We start from the raw sequence: 20,658 nt of genomic DNA on the forward strand, positions 1-20,658 counted from the left end.
TCTCTGGAAAGTGTCAGAAGACAGAAAGATGGACAGGTCCTATCAGGAGCTTTGATTTGCAGCAATAACAATCTTAATCTCACACGTGGCTGTGTTTTGGCTGAAGTTGTGAGAAACAGCTGCTTTCCCATGGCCCTGACAACGCCATCATTGCTACTGCACCTTAAAGCTCTGAAGGTGAGCATTGCAGTACCTCTCAGTAGTAGAAACCAATGGCTTTCCTGGCAGTTTTGGGATTCTCTGTGACTACTATAGCTTTTAGACTCAGGAGATTTTTAGTATAAGCATCATCATCTGCTTTAAATTCTACTTTTACCCTAACTTGCAAAAAGTTGATTTTGTTTTATAGAGGAGAAATGCTGGGGAAATAAGTGAATAAAAACTAAAAGACTGCACTAATAATTTCTGGGTAATTACACTGACATAGTTGAGGACTGAAGAACAAGACAGATCAGGGCTAATTCTAACTCTAAGGCATTACCAGTGTCTATTTTCCACAGCAGCAGGAAGTCAATGATGTAAGTGGAATTTCCTACAGAATAAGAAACAGGATAATGGGGGTAGACATTAATATCTGAAATTGCCTTAAAAATGATCAGGAATTTTCTTGACTTTAGCAATCAGTTTATAGGTAGGATCTTTCTTTCTTTCTTTCTTTTTTTCTCTGCTATAAATGTAGCTATCCTGTTATCTTGAAAGCAATAAAACATTTTACACCACATTTTGCTTTATATTAACAGTTGAAGTTGCTATTTGAACTGGTTGGAACTCAGTATGCCACATTCATTGCATAAAGGCTTTGTGATTAAAGCAGCAAGGCAGAAAAGAGGTGTCATAAAATTTTTAGCTATTAAGTGTAACACATGCTACATCTATTTTAGTGTCTAATCATGTCCATCTGCTATCATAATAGTCAGACTCAATTTTTGCCCAATATTTTCTTCTTTCAATCTAAGAGAAATAAGGATAATAAGGAGTACGAGTATGCCATACAAAGGTTGGATTCTTATTTTCCTCCAACAAGTGCACCAGAATGTGGACCTATGTCAGCAACATCCAACATCATAATGTTGGAGTCAATAGACTTTATTGAGGAAACCAGATGGGGATTTGCCCTATGCTCCTGGGAGTATGTAAAAAAAGTGTTGTTTGAATGTTGGATTTCTGACAAAGCCACAGCTGATGCTGACCATGAGTCTCAAAATATTCTCATAGTTCTGCATGCTGGCTGAAAGCATTAACCTGTATGATATTCAAAGATGTATCACAGCCCACGTGTTTCATGCCTGTGTTTTAATATTATCATACATCTTTCCCCAGGAATGTCTATGACATATGAAGTCAAAATCATTTTTGGAAAAAGAAGTTTCAGAAAGAAAACATGTTAAAAACAGAAGGAGGGTTTCTTTCTTTTGAAACAGGACATTTTAGAAACTCTTTTTCAGCCATAAAAAAAACACAGGAGTTGCAAACTTAATTGCCATGACTTCATTTTACACAAAACTACATCTATATATAACAGTTGTAATTACTACCTGCTGATTGATTAGCCTTCACTGAACCACTGCTTTTCTTTCTTTTTTCATTTTTCTAATATTGCAGCTGTCTCTGCAAGTGCTCTTCACCCTGCCCTATTCTGCAATTGTAGCTTTGTGAAATCCTGATGCTCTGTAAAGCCTCATCAATACAAAGCTCACAAAGACTCCAGTCCACAGCAGTTTTGTACCATAAGATTTTCCTCACGTTAGGTTTTTGGGCTTCTAGCCCAGAGGAAGTGAGGACTTCCAAGGCTGGAAGAGAATTGGTCATCTGTAATTGGAAGGAGAGAAAGCAATCTCAAAAACACCCCCTGACCTTCAAGCGCCAAGAAGAACAATGAGTTTTGAGCAACATGCTGGCTAGTCTATAACCTTCTGGGATATGGTACAGCTGATCTTCATCACCAAGAGGTGTTGATGTAGTAGAGGGAATATACAGGACACGTGCAGTCCAACAGGAGATATTCTATCAATCTCAATATGTATTTGGGGAGCAGGGAAGTATTGAAAGCAGCCATCTGAGATTTTACGAAACAGCTGGAAATGAGAGTGGAATCAGTGTTTACCTGATTCTGTCATCCGGTATTTTCCAGTAGTTGTACATGTTGTTCTTTTGGGTGGGAAAGAAATATCTGGCTTATAACTCCCTTTATTTCTCGCACTGTCTAGATCCCTCCACCACAATCAATTAGGATCTCTTGCAGTCATCTGTATCTTACAAAAACCACCAGAGAGCGATTCTTAGTCTCCTGCAAATGCCCACTTGTGTTTTTCCCAACTATTTGTTATCTGCCTCTAGACACATGCAATGTGCTAGAATGCATTTGCAGACAGAGCCATCTAATGTATCTTGCAACAGCAGTGCAATAAGAACATTTATGTGTATGCAGTCCAAATAACTACTTGCATGAGTCTGTATCTACTTGCATTCAACAGCATGGTATGTACATATAAATATCCAAGGAAAATAAGATGAGATCTACAGTTTGAAACTTTAGCTAGCTATATAAAATGTACAGTTTGCAAGAGCACTTACTACCTACTAGTTGTGTTTTCCAAGTTAGTCTTAATGACATTTCTCTCTATTTTATTTAAGATCACCCAGAGCCAGTGGAAACCTCATTTTGTGTGTGACACATCATAAGAAAATAATATTACTGTAATGCACTTCAAAGACCTAACACAAGCATGAAACACATTGCTGCCGAAATACAATGGTCTCTAAGCTGCTTTTTAAGGAACAAAACTTCCACATAGGGTATCATAAAATGAGAGAAAGTAAAGACATGAGCAACTGATCACCATTTTGTGTCTCTTCCATAGCATGACACCTCTAGAAAAGATTTTCTTTAGCATCATGCTGAGACATTGGCTTAAGATTAATACAGAGAGGAAAGTGTCACCTCTTAAATCACAAATGTCACTTATTATAACACTTAGGTTTTCTTTGGAACATTCCCAAATACAGACCAGGCCTGAATGCTCCATTACTTTAATATGTGGCGAGATCATAGCCGGAGACACCATGGCTGCAACATACATTAGCATCTGCAGTCATCACCACTCCTTAAACGACGTACACAGTGCACTGTGTGTGGGGGGGTGGGAAGGACCATTTTCTATATGTCTTTTCTGTTAGCTCAGCTAGATTTAAAACAGAAGCTAACCTCCGACCACAGACATCTCTCCTAGTTTTAATACTGTGAAGAAACCTCCGATAGTAACTTGTTTCCTACATTGCTTTTATTTTTGGAAGTAACACATAAAGCATCACACAAGCTATTTTTAAAGCAGTAAAAGCTCTGAGGAATGAACCTTTTCAAGACCTGTCTAGATCTATGTTTGCTAGTGCTCACTCATTATCTGATCTTTAAGGAGATTTTTACATTCAAGTGAGTAAAGAAACTGGAGCTCCAAGTGTGAGACAAGAAACAAAACCAGGCAGTACAAATGGAATAATTCCTGCTCAAAACTAAACAAAGTAGACTAGGATGATTTTTTTTTTTTTTTTTTTTTTTCTCCAGTGGGATAATGCAGAGCCATGCCAGCAATGCGGTCATAATGCAAAACAAAGCTCTGGAAGTTTATTGCACTGAAAACAAACAAGAAACATTGTGTTTTATTTCGTAAACTCCACTATCTTCCTCCTCCAGGGATCAAATGCACATCTGGTATCACATATTTTATTACTGCAACTGAGCTACATGAATTTTCTGAGATATTGCATCTGCCTTTTACGCTCAGATATGTGTTTTTTGAGATACACGGTACCCACTAGCTGATACAGTCATCAGTGGCACCCGTACCTTGATCACTAGAAACAGGGTAAATGCAGAGCAACACAGTGCATAACACTGTCACTTTTCTGCATCTTCCACTATTGGGCCTTGTTAAAAGACTTTCACAGCACAATTACTGTATTTGGGGTTTGGCAGGAAAAGAGCTCTGGGCAGGTGCAAAGGAAGTTTGGAATAGGTCAGGAGAAATATGGCCAAGAAAGGAAATGAGTTCAGTCTGGAAAAGAAATTAGGACAAGGACGTTGGGATCAGTAGGCCCAGGAATAGGGCTGAAGCAGAAAACAAATGGAGGGGGAAACCCAGAAAGGATGCAGCAGGGAGATGGTGTGTGAGGGGTAAAGAGGAAACACACATGGACAGGGAGTAATTAGGTGACTCTGGTAATGAAAAGGAAGCAGAGACAATCCAGAACAAAATGCGAAAGATGTAATCTTTTCAATCCCCTCAGCCATATACTGAAAGCACTCCTTACAAAGAAAAAGCTGCATCTAAGCCAGACTATCTGAAACTTCCAGTGTATATGATATATGAGTCTTCATGCGCTGTCTCTGATCTCAGACATTTCATCTTTAATAAAACAGATATGAGAATCATAGTGGATTAAGGCTTACAATATGTTGTTAATAAATATCTCTAAAGTACCACATAGATGCCCTTCTCCCATGTGAGGAATTGAGCACCCAGAGGATGGGTTAGTTGTAGTTTGAAAACACTCTTCTTCACTGCCATGTGCTTTTTGCCCCTCAACAGTATGTTTAATGCTGAAACATCTTCCCTCTGGATTCATTGGAGTATACTAAGTACCATCATCCTACTTGTCTTTGTTAATAATTAAAAAAAAAAAAAAAAAAAAAAAAAAACCACAACAGGAGAGGTGGTAGGAAAAACAAGCAAGCAAACATAAAAGAAACCACAGTTTAAATCCAATTGAGTTTCCCTGATTTCTCACTAGCATGAGGATTGTCTTGTGTTTCCATTCCAGTTCAAAATGAACTTAAAGTTAATACAATCATCATCCTAGTTCTGCTCCATCATACCCAGTCTGACAGAAAAAAAGAGAGGCAGGCAAACCTACAGCAGTCAATTCCGAAATGCCTGCAGGGCAGTCTCTGATTTACAGGGAATTCCTGAAGGAAGATATTCAAAATTTTATTATTATTTTTTTAAATCCTTATTGTTGTTGCTCTGTTAACAATTTGCATAGGGAAAAGATCAGATGAAATCTGAGTTTGAGGATTAATTGCAGAAAGATATGCTTGAAAAAATGCCTTACAGCGAGGTCTTATTTCCCTTACATTTATTATATGCGACATTCCCCTGTATGTCCTTGTCCATAAGGGGCCAAAATGAAAGAAGTGGTCTGAATGGAAATGAAGCAATACTATTTAGTGAACTGCTATAAGTGATACTACATTGAAAATAATAATATAATACTATTGATGTTGTCATACCACAAAAGTTTACCACATCATGAAACTTCTGTGATTAAGATGTCATTTCTTCTATAAATATAAAATTCCATCCCCAAAAATGGGAAGACTATGTCCTTTTTATTCCCTCAAAGAGTATTGGGGAAGATAAATAAATGCAGAAAAAATACTGCATTTTCTCATTAAAATTACAAAATCATGGAATCATTAACGTTGGAAAAGACCTCTAAAATCATCTAGTACAACCATCCATCTACCTCCAATATTTCTCAGCAACCCATGTTCCTTAGGGGCAGCTCCAGTTAACATTTCCAGGGATGGTAACCATCACCTTCATGGGCAGCCTGTTTCATTACCATATCACACTTTCAGAGAAGTTTTTCCTAATATCTAACCTGAACATCCTGAACTGTTCCTATTGGAATAAATAGTAAATAAGAAACTCAGAAAGTTGACATCTAGAACAGAAAATTTTAGCTCAGTACATAGGTTTAATATTTTTACAAGGAATGAAAAACGGTAAGATTGGAGACACTTGGTAGATGTTAGAAGAGGCAGCCCAACCACCCATCATCCTCCTTTGCCCTGTCTAAAACAACCCCTCAAGATTACATGCGCTCATGGGCTCACCTGGTCAGAGAGGCTATAGCCACAAAAGGGACAAGGAGTGTACTTCGATTTTTACATACAGCATCTGGCTGATCAATAGGTTTTCAAAATTTCAGCATGCAGATTCTTGTTTGTGGGTGCTTTTCTGCAGCAAGAGCTGCAGCTCATTTCTAATCGTTTGTCTATCAGAGTGTATTTCTGAAGGTTACCTGCCTCAAAAGGCACTGTTTTATCCTGGCATTTTCTCTGAACAAGGCTGCTATTCTTCTCACAGAGCGCTCATAGGAAACCTGCAGATGATTATCTCATACACAGTAGTATTTTGACATGCTATCAGATTAACTGGATATATCTACCCTAGCTTTTTTCCAATGGCAGCCCTAAGACATGGCCACAAATAGACTAACGCACATCTCTGGTGAAGGTGCTGCCCTAAGGAGCAGTCCTGGTATGGGAGATGGGCATTATAGTCCCCAGACAGACAGACTACAGAGCCAGTGCTGCTCTGGGGAACACCACAGCAGCAGCACTTCTGTTTTTTTCCTTAACCTTCTCTACTTCCCCAAATTGCCAAACAGACTCATTTCATGAAATAAATGTGATGACTATCATTTCTGCCAAATGTTAAACAGATCTGACTATTCTGAAGCCTGCAAGACAGGGGAAACATAGGAAAGCAAATTCATGGTGCCAGACCTGAGAAGAAATGTCAGACTTGGAATTCATTCTGCTGATTACTCAGTGGTAACCGTACGATCAATGCTGTACAGCTAGTGGAAAAACCAAAACTACAACTCTGCTGAAAACACCAGTGTTTTAATTTCTGCTCTAACAAGGACAGGGTGTTTAAATATCATTTTACCTGGTTGAACTTCTTTGGAATAGGGAGTTCTAGAAGAGGGGGGAAAAAAGCAATAGATATTCAATTTTTTTTTTCAATCTTGAGCACTTGAGAAGCTGCAGCAGACCCTCTATCGCCTAGGACAGCACAGCAGAGAGCTGAGAAGAGGGATGCAGTGAAACAGAATCTCTTGGAAAAAGTGCTCAGTGAATGTGATAGCACAAACATTGGAAGGAGCAGTACAAAGCACAATGCAGCCTGCCATGTGTTGCTGGTCATCCAGAGACTTCACAGGGGAAAAACTGCAGGGTCAAGAGAATACTAGTCACTCAAAAATAATTTGATTCCTACTATCTTGGAAAGAAGGCATTGCATTGGGTAGGTTTGTGTTGTGTGTGTAAGAAGAGAGGAACTGATATGGTTTTATTAAACTTAGATATAAGCAAGGAATAAACAGAAGGCCTACTTTCATAGAAGGGCTCAGGTTGGAAGGGACCTTAAGGAACATCTTCTTCCAATCCCTCTGCATGGGCAGGGCTACCAACCACTAGGTCAGGCTGCCCAGGGCCCCATCCAACCTGCCCTTGAACACAACCTCTTCCCACTTTTGTGATCCTACATAGCACAAGTATGAACTAGCCTTCAGAAGAATAGCTTTTTGGATGGATAAGTATCCATAGAATGCCCACATTTCTCTAAATTCTCACAACAGGGCAGACTGTGCAGATCCACACAGAAGTGTGCAGCCACTACGGGAAGGGCTGTAAAATGAAGCAGTAACTGCATGTTGCTGTTGCATGCAGGACTAACTACAATCCAACCATTTTGCTGCAGCTAGCATCACCACTTACACGCAGTGTCTTGGTTGAGCTGCCTTGCTGAATATTCTCAACAAACAAGGTTGTAGTGCTGTAAAAGCATACCTGCAACAGAGCAGAAAGGGGTCCCACAGACAGCCCTACTCAGTAGAAGGTAGGCTTCTTGCCAGCCTTTACAAGGCTGCCTTTGAGGAAAGATTTCAGGAAAAGATCTTTTGTGTTTATGCAAAACAACGAGTTGAGAAAGGCTCCTTCGGCGATGCAATAGGTAACAGCTGCTGTGCCGGCTCAGGGCTGAAGTAGCAGACACAAGGTGGCCGTGCTCCACCCCTACAGCCTGCCTCGGGGCTTTTAGGAAGGATTTTGTCTCTTCAGTGCTACACGCACAGCACTGACATTATTAGCTCGGCTCCTTTGTCATGTTTTCTCGTATGCTTTTGGATATTTATTAAAATAAAAAGAAAAAAATCTGACAATTAAAACTACCCTCTTCTCAGCTGAGAAGCTTTACCTAGCACAGAACACATGCTTCTGTTTTCATTTCCCTTTTGTGATTTTCCTTATTAGAGAAACTGATTGGAAATAATTAGTGGAAATACAGGCAATCGTTTCTAATCATTCATATGCATCAGTCCTTAGATATTTCAAAAGCTGCTACCCAGACTACTGGTAACACAATTTGCCATACCCTTTCATATTGTTGGCCTCTCAGATCAGCACAGTGGGGTAAGCTGTGGCACAGGCTGAGCATTCAGCCTCACTCCTCTCCAACAGAACACTGCCAATGGGGGACAAAGATAATCAGGTCTATGAGGGAATGAAAGACTCACTGATGTATTATGTTATTTCCAAAACAATTCATCCATCAAAACTAATCAGTGCACTGTAGAGCAGCAGCAGACTGACAGCCTCAAAGCAGGGAGTATTTGGAGATATCCAGAATGGCTGAGGGACCTTGTCATGAACAGCACTGCCAGTTTTAACCAGGCTGCAATATGACAGATCTCCACATACAGCCACTGATGAAATAAGTCCCACAGCTGTGATTGTGGGGAGGCTCACACCCATCATCTTCTCCTGCAAGACTGCTGCTTGCTGAAAAGCAATACTCTCACTATGCATACAGATGTTCTAAGACTTCATTACTTTCGTGTTCTGATAGTTTTCTAATCCTATTTATCATAGGATTAAGAGAATATAAATTGGATAATTTTTGATGAAAAAAGTTTTCAAATTCATGGATTCACTCCTACTTTCTCAGGGTGGGGAAAAAGTGTGCATGAGGCGGTTTTCTTGCTGTTGGTAATATTTCCGTCCTGGATCTTGCCTTTAATGATATGTCCATGTGGGAAAAAAATGACTTTGCCAGAAATAAGAAAACACACCGCATCACACTTCTAGATATAATTTTCACAGAATTTAAAAGTTAATCCTGAGCAGTTGACTCACAGGGGAACTTTAATCCCCCACAACACACCACCTGCCCATACATGCTAGAGCCCAGGTCTTTTCTGAGTCATCAAGAGATTATTTTCTCCAAAACGATGGTGACTGGTCTGCTTTCATGCATATTATTTAATCTATTCCTCCACCACATGAGACTTCAAGTGTAATGAACACCACAGAGTCCCAGTTTATTGCTTTGAAATACGAGATCAGTTATGTAGGTATAGCTGTTGTCTTATTACCACATTTAAGAACGCCCCATTTCCATAAAGAAAAGAACTTCATACATTTTATCTTCTAAAGCCCCACAGGCTTCTGTTTGCATCCCAGACTGTATTGATCAGCACAATTAAAACTGATGTAGAAATGCAGAAAATCTAGTTTTTAATCACTGAACCAAAGATTTATGAAACATGCTGCTCAAAGAACATATTTCCTGTTTTACTGTATGTATTTTGTGCTATCTTTATTCAAAACAGGATAAATTTCTATGCCTCAGGATGAATTTGAAGTTTTTCTTTTTAAGTAATAATGCATTATTATGGAATAGGAAATCACAGTTTGTTCTCTCAGCTGCCTGAAATTCTAGACATACTGTTAAGTTACAAATTAAATTGCTAATAGTCTGATCTAAAATATCTCTTTCCATCAATAACAGAGGAAAATGCTATCTCAGAGCTTTTGTTTTTTGACTGAAATAATCAATTTTTTCCATCTCATTGAGTTAAATTGGTCATCCACAGCTGATTACTTGTACTTCAATAGTAAAATTAATTTTCAGATGCACAATCTATTGAAGTTCATCATTACTTCCCACTGACAAAAAAACAGTGCGCAAGAAAGGGGTTAGAACATTATAGGAGACTCCGCAGGTTGGATGAACAACCATCCTCTTTCGTAGAGAGGGCAATACACTAGCATGCCCTGGAGCTGGGCACACTCAGATGTTATTAATTCAGATGGGCTCCTACAGTTAAGCGCCTAACTCAGAAGGCAGACAAAGAAACAGAGGGATACATCTTCAGCAGTGTTTTAGGACTGCAGTCTGCATGATCTCTGTGTCACAGAGCAGACAGGAAGGTTGCTTCACTGAATAAGCATTTTAAATCTAGATGGGGTGTTATCCCAATTACACACATTTTAAAAAAATCTACGGGCTTCTGTAGGCAATTTCATGGGGGGAGGGAAGGAAAAATATTTCAGCTAATAAAGTACATTAATTGTGACTATTTCACCAAGCATTACTAATTAATCCACTGAACAGCCCCACGGGATAAATTAATTCATGATACCCTGTGGGTATCATTTATGCATATTTTTTTTTTTTTCAAATGTTAAACAATTGAGCTTAGAAATACTGCTTCCCCAGAGGGATTATTAGTATTTCACTAGTACATATTGAATAATAGCGACAAAATAATAATGACAAAAGTGCTAAGAACCTCCACTTCAGGAATATCTTCATTCCTTCAAGTTCACAGCTGATGTACTGTCATCACTACACTGAGTGCAAAAAAACCAGCAGAAGGACCCTGAAACTCTATTTGAAATACACTTCAGTTTAAAAAAATAACTTATTTTTTTCTGTGTAATGAAATGTGATGCAAGAATAACATCACAGCTTTAAAATACTGATGTCAGAGGCATTTTATTAAAAAAATTCTAACTTCACCAGAATCTCTTTTATGAGTAGGATTTTGCAGAAATAAGCACAAAGTATGCCTGAGCTGTAACATGGAATCATTTCTCCATAACAGACTTGTTTTGAACATGTGTGCTTCATGCCATACATGAGATTTAAACATTGCAAATCAGCCATTTGCAGTGAACTTACGAAGTCAGGCAATAAATCCTATGGTGACATGTGGTTAATGTGAGCATTTACCAAGTTCATTCAATGGAGATCTTTATACAAAGCTTCATGCTCTTTCGTGGAAGTTATAATGGTATCCTATAACACTACAGCAGCTAATGAGCTTAAGCAAGTGCTGTAGGGCTATACCAATTAAGTATGATCAAAATAAACGCTTAAGTTTCTGAACACCAGCAAACTTTATCATTCATAAACACAAAACATTCCTGATCTACTATAGAGGAGACTAGGAATCAAAGACATGAGGCTACTCCTCAGCACAAGGAACCCTGCCTGCATCTCCCAGCTTCAATCAGAGCACAGGTGAGTGCACCCCTTCTTGAGATTGCCATTTTCAGTGAGGGTCTGGTTTTGCAAGTCATCACTTCCACTTGCAATATTTGTAGATTAATTAAAAAAAAAAAAAATCTCAGGAGACAGATTGCAGCTTTACTGACATGCCCTCTTATAAAACCATATTTGAGGATTCCAGTAACCAAAGACTGAGATTTACAGCATCATCTTATAATACTACTCTCACCAGACCCATTAAATAATGAATGAGCAACTGCTATGCAGGGAAACTCTGAAAAGGAGAGAAAATAAGGCAGTGGGACTGCACTGCACCAAAATCTTGCTGTGGAGGAGGACCATGGAGGATATGGAAAGCAGTTTATATTTTAAAGTGTGACCTCGCAACCTTTTGCTGTGCCAACTACATCAAAGAGAGATGCCATACCTAAGATAATTTACACAAATAATCAAATCCTTAAATTTACTGTTTTTCTCCCTTTCATGTATTTCATGTCTCATGCCTTTGATGTCTCAGTCTCCCCATGCAGGTGCAATAATAACCTGAGTCAAAAATTGGTATAACAGCACTGCATTACAAATGAACATTCCAGCTCTGAGTGGGCTCCACGGGAAGATGTAACACAGACATATATAGAAAAACCTAACTAAGGATATAGAAAATTCTTTTAAACCTAGAGAGTAGCCTAAGTATCTTCATTTGTCTATACTTTGCAGTTCTATGAGATTGATTTAAAAGATCATATTTGAACTGATTTCATGATCTGGCCTCATGAATTTTCTTCCCTTCCACTTTTTTTTTTTTTTTTAAACTGATCCTTGCATTATTTAATATTATGCTGAATATTCAACATAGAACAGACCATGCTAATTTTGGAGGATGATTTCTATCAAGTAAATCAATATTACATTCCAACTTCTACTAAAAAAAAAAAAAAAAAAAAAAAACCGTTGAAATGCAAGAACTAAGTATATCATACAAGAACCCTGCTCAGATAGCAATTGAAGTGTAAGTAGACAAAAGATAAAGATGTCTTACAAATCAAATTCCATCTGCCAACAATCCTTGAGCAAAGTTAGAATACACATTATTTATTATCCAAATTATGTAAGATAATCTCAATGAGCTATGGAAAGTGTATGACTTCAAGACAAAAAACATTTCATTAAAAATTGGTACGCTGCCATATTTCACAGCGTCGATCTCCCTTAGAATAGGAAAGAGGATTTAGAACAGCCAGTTCAATGTATATTTAATTAATTTTGTTTAATAATAAATATTCTGTAGCACATGTCTGAGAATGGATAAAATGCAGATTTGGCACTGCTGTAGCAAAATAAATAGCTTTAGTGGGACTTACTCTACACACCCAGTCCTAGGAAATATTTACTCAAACATAAGGACACTGTCACTTAAATATTTCTAATACATACAGAAGGATGAATCATCAGGTGCAATTAATATGCTACTAAACTCATACATTCTCATGCTAACACAGTTCTACTGGGAAGCAATAACTATTATACTCCCTTCCACAACTTACACGTGCCTACATGGTAGGTCGTTTTGAGTATAAGCAGTTACCTACTTGGGCTTTTCAGTACAACCGTACTTTAATCTTTCCATAAAACACTTCTTTTTGTTTACAAATCCACTCCAAAAGTGGATTTTCAGGAGTGTCTGTATTTTGAGGAGCAGCATGGCACATAGAATCATGGTCCTCAACTAATGAGCAAGAGGAATTCCCTCAGAGTGAGAAATATTGAGTTGCTTATTATCAGTAGCACTGCAGAAACTAGTCTAGAAATGCCTTACTCTTAATAGATTTTATAGACCTGCAATATTTTACGGCAATTTTCTTGTTCAGTGAAGCTTTTCTCATGACTAACTTTACTCAGTATACTCAAAGCTTGCCAGATGAAAGCTGGCTCGTTTATCATTTATCTTTTGCACCGGTTTTGAATTGAGAGCAAGTTTGTATCCAGATGCAGTCTTCACAGCTAAAGCAGAACCTGTCATATAGCATTGCTGTCATAGCTTTCATGTTATATTCCTCGATTCTTCAAAACTTCCCAGTAACTATTGCGTAACGCAGATTTGATCCAGAGTTTAAACTCTGCACCAGTTTCCTATGCCTCCAATATTTATTTTAATGAAAATATATAGCTTTGTAAGGCTTTACATACAGCCTGTAAAATCTTTCATTTCAGAAAAAATCAGGAGTCCTGATGGATACAACAACAGGGATCTCACAGGGCAGCCTTGGTGACGCTTGGATTGCACCAAATGACTATACTCTCAGAGAACAGCCTGAATTTATATTAAATTTAAGGTAAAGTAACTTAACTGTGAAGAATTAAAACTACAAGCAGTAGCTATTCTTCCTAAGTAACACTGGACTAAAAATTCTCATTCCCGCGTGAGCTAGATTAGTTCCCTTTTCTATAGTGCTCTGCTGTGATGTGTTTTTTAGAGCTATGACTATTATGTTTTAGTTTTTAAACTATGCTTTTTAGAGCTATGACTATTATGTTTTAGTTTTTAAACTATGCTGACATCAGTTACCCAAACAAACCTAAGTCCTCTACTAAATGCACTCAGTTTTTCAGGAATGTAAGTGAAAATAAGTTAGGTGGGGTTTTTTGTTTATTTTTAATGTCACAGTCCAGGAAGAAACATTGTTCCTTCAGGAAGCTCACACCTCCAAAACACATACAATATAAAACAATCAAGAGTTTCCCTCTTTGTTTCTTAACTGAACAAGATAAAGTCTTTCTATAGTCATTCTTAAAGGCAAAATTCAGTAGAGAAATTGGATTGAACTATTCTGCTACGTATCAATTTAGCCTGCATTTCTGATTTAACAAGAGTTGAATCTGCATAGCTCAAAATGCTTAAGTTAAATCTACTGTTTCTACTTCTTTCTTAGATTGCATAGTAGGCATGTCCCCCTTCATGACCACTCCTTTTGGAGAATGCTCCTATTTAATAAGTTATTCATCTCTGTAAGTGTCCCTGATGGTCCTTCAGCTCACATCCCTTCTACACCCAGACTCCTCATATTAGCTTGAAACTGCTGAAGCCCATCAGCCATGCAAATTGCAGTAGGATGAAGTGGTAGCAGGAAACTATCTTATACTATTACCCATCAACATACCACTGAACCCACATTACATCAACTAATAATCCTCTGCCTGGCACTAAGCAAAGTAAATAAAAAGAGCATGCTATTATCTGCCAAATGAGCAAATTGAAGGAATTTCCTCCTCAAGATTAAAGTTTTGCAGTCCATTAGTGAGAGCTCAATGCAAGCTCATTCTCTTTCTCAGTCACTTCTGGAAAAATGCCTCTTTAAGCAAGGGTATTGGCAGCACCCACAACATAACTTCAAACAGGCACGCTGATCCCATTGGTATTCAAGTTCCCATGCCTTTCCCTCAAGGTCAAAAAGCATCAAAAGTTATTAAAGTACCAGAGACTAACTTCAGCTGTTACACTGTCATATATTTATTACAAGCATAAGTGAAAATCTGGTAAGAACTTTTGTTTTGAGGAGTCTCCAGCCTGATTTGTTTTCTTCATTTAAAGTTTCGCCTGCAAGTTCATGAAGCAGTATGTCTTTTATGTTCTTTCAGTTTCAGCTACGAACATAGGAAATCAGTATACAAGGTAAAATGCATTACATTTCACTCTGTAAGGCCTTTAAAGCAATTATGGGGCCATGCAAGTATAATATTCTAATAAGAGTTAAACAAGGCCAAGGGGAATGCTCTACTAATAGCAAATGTTGAAGGGACCAGACAATAGGCAGAACTTCGGTAGAATTCATATTATTACTTAATGCAAAGCTCATTATCAATTTTCCCAGCACAGTACTATAACTCTCAATGCAGTACAGATGGTTCACATACTTGAACTTTTAATTTACTCACTCTGTCCACAAAGAAACATTTGAACTTTAATGAATTTCTGGCATGTTTGTATGAAAGCTTTATGAAAAAAATAGAGCCTTAATGAAATAGCCCTTTCTAATAGCTTTCTTTTTAATTCCATACTTGCTTCAGATCAGAAGAAAAACAACATTTACTACGCACAGAATATAAAAAACGTTTATATTTACAAAAACTGCTTTGTTTTCATGTATTTCTTTGAGCTTATGTCCCAGTTTTACAGAAGCTGTTTTGTTGCTTAATATCATAGCATCAAGAGATAGACTAGAATGAGTAGTATAACAATAAAGAAATATTATAACTTCCCTCTACATCAATTAAATCCTGCATTTAACATCTTACTTCCCAAATGCAACCTTAATCACTGCATTGCCCAAAAACAGTTATGGTAGATAAAACAAACACTAAATGCATACATAGAATAGGCCTCAGACCATACACAAAAGAAACCTCCTAGCATAAATCAGTCATAAAATTAAGAGTTGCACAGATTATTAGTCTTACCTTGTTTTTGCTACCCCTATCTTCATTTTTTCTTTGCAGCTTTTTCCCCTTGAGGGTAGCCATAAGAGAGCCTAAAGTAGATAGAACATATTTCATTCTCACAATCACATATAAAAAAAATACTTTTAAAACCAGTTCTGCTATGAGAAAGAAAACAAGAAATCAAATTATTTCACAAAACCCCATTTTTCCAAGTTTTCTTATTAAAGCAGAAGAAATTCAAGTTGGCATACAGTCCTTCTAATCATAACTACATACTAGAGCTTCTCCATTCACTTTACCTCATCCTCACAAATATTCTTTGCTTACCTGTCCCAAGTACACTATATATGCGTCACAACACCTGCAAGAAGACTCTAAACTATATACTCTTCAATTGTGCTGGTAGGCAGAGCATTAAAATTCTTAAAAGGAGAGTTCAGACCTGTAACAGGATGTAAAACACAATGATGATAGCAGAGCAGCAAAATCCTAGTTTGCAACAAGCAAGGACATGCTCAAATACAACAGCCAAAGACACAGCCTCCACTGCCAACCCTTAAATGAGGGCTGAGAAGAAATGGATCTGGGCTCCACCCCTCCTGGTCACTCAGATGTACTGTGTGCACCTGAGCTTCCCCTGGTTGGCCCTGCCTTCTCATCAGGTGCTCAATCACTGTTTCAAAGCCATGACTTAGCATTTCTTCTACAAAAGCAGAATGGGCCTCTTAGCTTTGTGTTTATTTTTTTTTTTCTTTGATAGTTTCTAGGGTGAAGTTTCTCAGGTATTGCAGTTATATTGTTTCTTAATAAGCGGTAATCTTAGTTTAAGAGAACTTGTTAATAGACTTTGTAGTCTCACTGAAATAAAACTTCATAGTTTTAATGAGAAAATTAAAAGAAATCAGATTTTGCAGTTATCATATAATATAGAATGTCCTGAGTTAGAAGGACATATGAAAATCATTAAGTCCAACTCCTGTCTCCATACTATCCTCTGAATCCAGAGCACCCTTCCCGTGGTAATGCAACAGTAGAATAGAAAGATAGACAACTCTTACAGGCTTCAAACATCAAATACTTTTAACTTCTACTGCCACAAGCAATATCCTTGAAAGAGTTATTTGACAAATCCAAGAGAATGCTGGATTCAGATGTGCTTATGGTATATATCTACCTAGCCCAGGGCTCAGAATGGAGTGATTTACTGTTAGGTTTGCTAATTTTATGTAATGAGAGGTAATCAACAAACCCAAGTGCTTCAGAGCTATTTTGGTACAGTCTTTTTGTCACCTCTAGAGGACCCCTAGAGCTATACCCATATTAGTAAAACAGCTTTACTTTATGCTTTTACACTGATTTTCCAGTTGCAAAGAATTATCTTCTTTGTCATTTGCAGCTGGGCTCTGAAACAGGACAGACAAGGAGAAAAGAATTTCAAGGACCTAGAAACAGTCTGATACCACATGTAACTGAATGCAGCCAGATGCAGCAATTCAAGCATTTGTCATCTTGTCATCAGAAACTTGATTTCAACCCCCTCTTGTATTTAGATCAGGCTCCTAGATTCTAGATTTCTAGAATCCTAGATTTCTAGGCTGCTGTGAAGAAGCAGACCTATGGGAGAAATTGCAAGCTATAAAAATGTCAGATCACGACTTCTCTTGTCAAAACAGCTCTACAAAGGCAGGAAAAGTCCAGCAGCAATAGCATTCCCTTCCCATGCTCTGTACCTGAGTCTTTTTTTTTTTTTTGCATAGAAAGAAAGCAAATGGAAAAGAGGAGTTTGTATAATAGTGTAAAGGTTGCAGCTCTCAGGCAGGGGAATTTTGCTCTTCATAAGATTGTTCACCCACTCTGCAAAAAAATCATCACTAAATACAACATCTGAAACTGTACGGAATGGGTGGAAGCCCCTTTTTCGGTTTCTTAGGAGAGTATGGTATCACATTCTATGGACTTTTTATGTTGCAAAAGATACCTGAAAGCTGAACATTTTCAAGGTGCTGGTAAACTCATGGACCTAACCTAACAACATTTCAAAAATTTTAATCTGGGCCCCCCTATTCTTTAGCTTTAAACTGTTAGTTCAGGCTTACTTTAAGAGGCTGTTTCTTATCAATGCACATCAGATTTTAAAGTTTTCCTGAGTCTTTTAAAAACAATGTTGTTGATGATTGGCATTTTACTGGATTAAAGGAAGGTCAAAATATAAAGCACTGGGTTTAACTGTTTAGTTTCTCTTTTCCTATGGTCTTGCTCATGTTGTTTTAGTACTGCCTCCAGCCATGTGAGACTTCATAGGTTCTTCTCTTTCCAAAGTAGATTCATTGCCTTGCATGATTGACTTCTGTCTCCATGAGCTTGTTTTTCATTTTTACTCTTCCTTCATACTTGAATATTCTTTGTTTTCACAGGGTGTTTTGACTCAATTCTTAAGGAGTTAAGAACCTGTTTCCTTTTTCCCCGTAGTAGTACATGCCAAAGGTTGTGAGGATTGTTACATATAAGTGACCATGAAGTTGGGATGTATTTTGTAACAGAAATATAGGAAATGGGAAACCAGTGAAGGTTAAAAGTTGATGAAAGTCATAAAGAAGCTGATTCTACTTCAGACCGCAGTCAGAAGGCACTTTTAATACCTTGCATTTATTCACTTCAACGTTTTCAAAGCAAGGTTTTTATCTGGGGTCAAAATTAATATCTCTAATTTTATTCATATGAATATGGTAACTGATTATTTTTCACAAGTAGTTTTTTCATAGTTTCCATTTATTGCATCCCACACCAACCTGTTCATTTTTTCTTTGCTTTTATTGGCTGCCAGAAGTACTACTGGATGCAGAGTAAATAACATCTACAATAAAGTATAGTTACCACCTTAGAATCTATGAGCAATTCTTTTCATTGCAGCATAGTTTTTCAGTGTGCTTTCTTCCTTTTATGGTAGATATGCTAGAAACCAATTTGCTGTAATTTTTCTTATTTCCTAAGATAAAAATGCACCTTTTTTTTCTTCCTTTTTTCAGAAAGCTATGGGGTGATAATTGCTCTTTTCAACTGCTCAGTCTAATTAAATTTTTGTAATTCTTTTATTTGAAGCCATTCAACAGATTGATACTGATTTCACAAATAAACACAGATTATGTAAAATGGCAAATCAATTTATTCTCAGAGAGCCATAATCATAGCCATAGTTTGATAGAGGACTATAATAATTGGTTTTGATAGGACCAATATTGAGACTTTTACTTTATAACATAATGCAGCTGCTCTAGATTTTACTTGCATTTTCTGCTGCTAGGAGGACTAAGGCCAAGACTTTTTTTCTCAGATCATGTATTTTCTTTTTTCAAGTGCCTGACAAATTCTTTAACCCTAGTCATGATCATCCACATCAAGATTAAAGAAGCACAGATGAATTTTAAAAGATTTCTGTATATATAATATGCTCGTTCCAAGTTTTCTAAAATTTCTTATTTTAACCTCTTTGAATTGTGGTTTAGAGAACAAAAGAAGAAAGGATAAAATAAAAGGACAAAAAAAAAATTCCATTTTCTTAATTGAATGTTCAATTAGGCAGCGAGGAGAGTAATTTTTCCCAGCTTATGTTCTGTTCCATTCAGCTATTAGCCTATCATCTTTAATTTCTGCCACTTAAAACATGTTCTGGACAAAAAAAGCAATCATACGGCACTCATTCACATAACGGAAAAAGAAAATTTATTTGATAAATAGTGTGCTGTAAATTAAAATGTGCGAGTGTGTGGATTTTGCAAATAACTTAGTTGCTGATAAAACTACATGTTAATTAAGTCTAAAAGATAAGAAAGCTTGTTAACTCACAAACTAAATGAATTTTCATCAAATGCACAGGATGTGTCCAATACCTCTGGGGATATAAAAGGCACTTTAAGATTTGCAGTGAGAATGTAACACTGAAGTTACCTTTACTGACTGCGGATTTGCAGATGGCATTTCACAGAGGTGTGCAAAAAAAGCTCTTGCCTTCCAAGGGAGCTCTCTGAAGTGCCATTCACTGTCCTTGGGCTGTCTGTATTTCTGTTACTGATAAAAATTGATCAGCAATGAAGAATTTAAGTGTTTTTTTTTTTTTATACTCTTCTGTGCATAAGATCAATCCAGACTGCCATGCTAGCCAGCAGTTTGGAGGGAGGTCCTCCATTTGAAGCCCTTCAGGAGGGTAAACTTAAACTACAACACAGATCCACTTTCACCACAGACAAGAAAAAGCAGACCTTACAGCATCTCTCTTTTCTGCCTCTGCCATTATTACACGTGATAGGCATAACAAAAGGGAATTTTCAGATTTTTTTAATGAGATCACAGGTGGGAAATAAATCCTCTCCTGTGAAACAGTCAACAAAATTGAGAATTACTAGCTGCTTTCTCTCCTCTATTTATATCTGTTACTGACATCTTTAATTTGCAAAACACGTGTATGAGTAATTTACACAAACCTTGCCAGGGAGTTTCATTGAGTTCCTTCAACATGGAAAAGTTGATGCCTTCTCCCCTCAGTGTTGAAATCTATGCTGGGCTTGAGCCCCATATTGCTCGTGCTCTGTTTCTGTTATTGCATATTACACAAAGATAATTTTTTAATGAATATCTGTAGAAAGCAGAGAGAAAATTTAAAGTCTTTTAACTTAATCCACACAAAATAATTAAAACACATTTTTCACCTTAGGTCTTAATATGTGAGAAATGCTGTGAAGTGAGTTTCCAAAAAAAAAAAAAAAAAAAAAAAAACAGTCGTAGCTTTAGCTTGAAAGTCACCACTGGAAAGAATGTCGTTGCTTTTTTTTTTTTAAACTCATGGCATTTCTTACTTTTTTAATTTTAATTTTGTTAGGAAAGACGTAGCACATCAAAACCTACATTTTAAGTAGGAGACTTTATGCTTTTACAGAGGAGTTTTACTGGGCACATGATAATGATTAGCCCACAAAAATACGAAAGGCACACTACCAATTGTATGAAAAAAGAAAGAGGTAAATCTCCCCATGGCAATATGGAGACAGAGACATCCTTTCACTCTGCTCTGTGCAGGTGTGGC

The sequence above is a fragment of the Tetrao urogallus genome, assembly GCF_951394365.1.
Source record: "Tetrao urogallus genome assembly, chromosome: 4".
Classification (NCBI taxonomy): Eukaryota; Metazoa; Chordata; class Aves; order Galliformes; family Phasianidae; genus Tetrao; species Tetrao urogallus.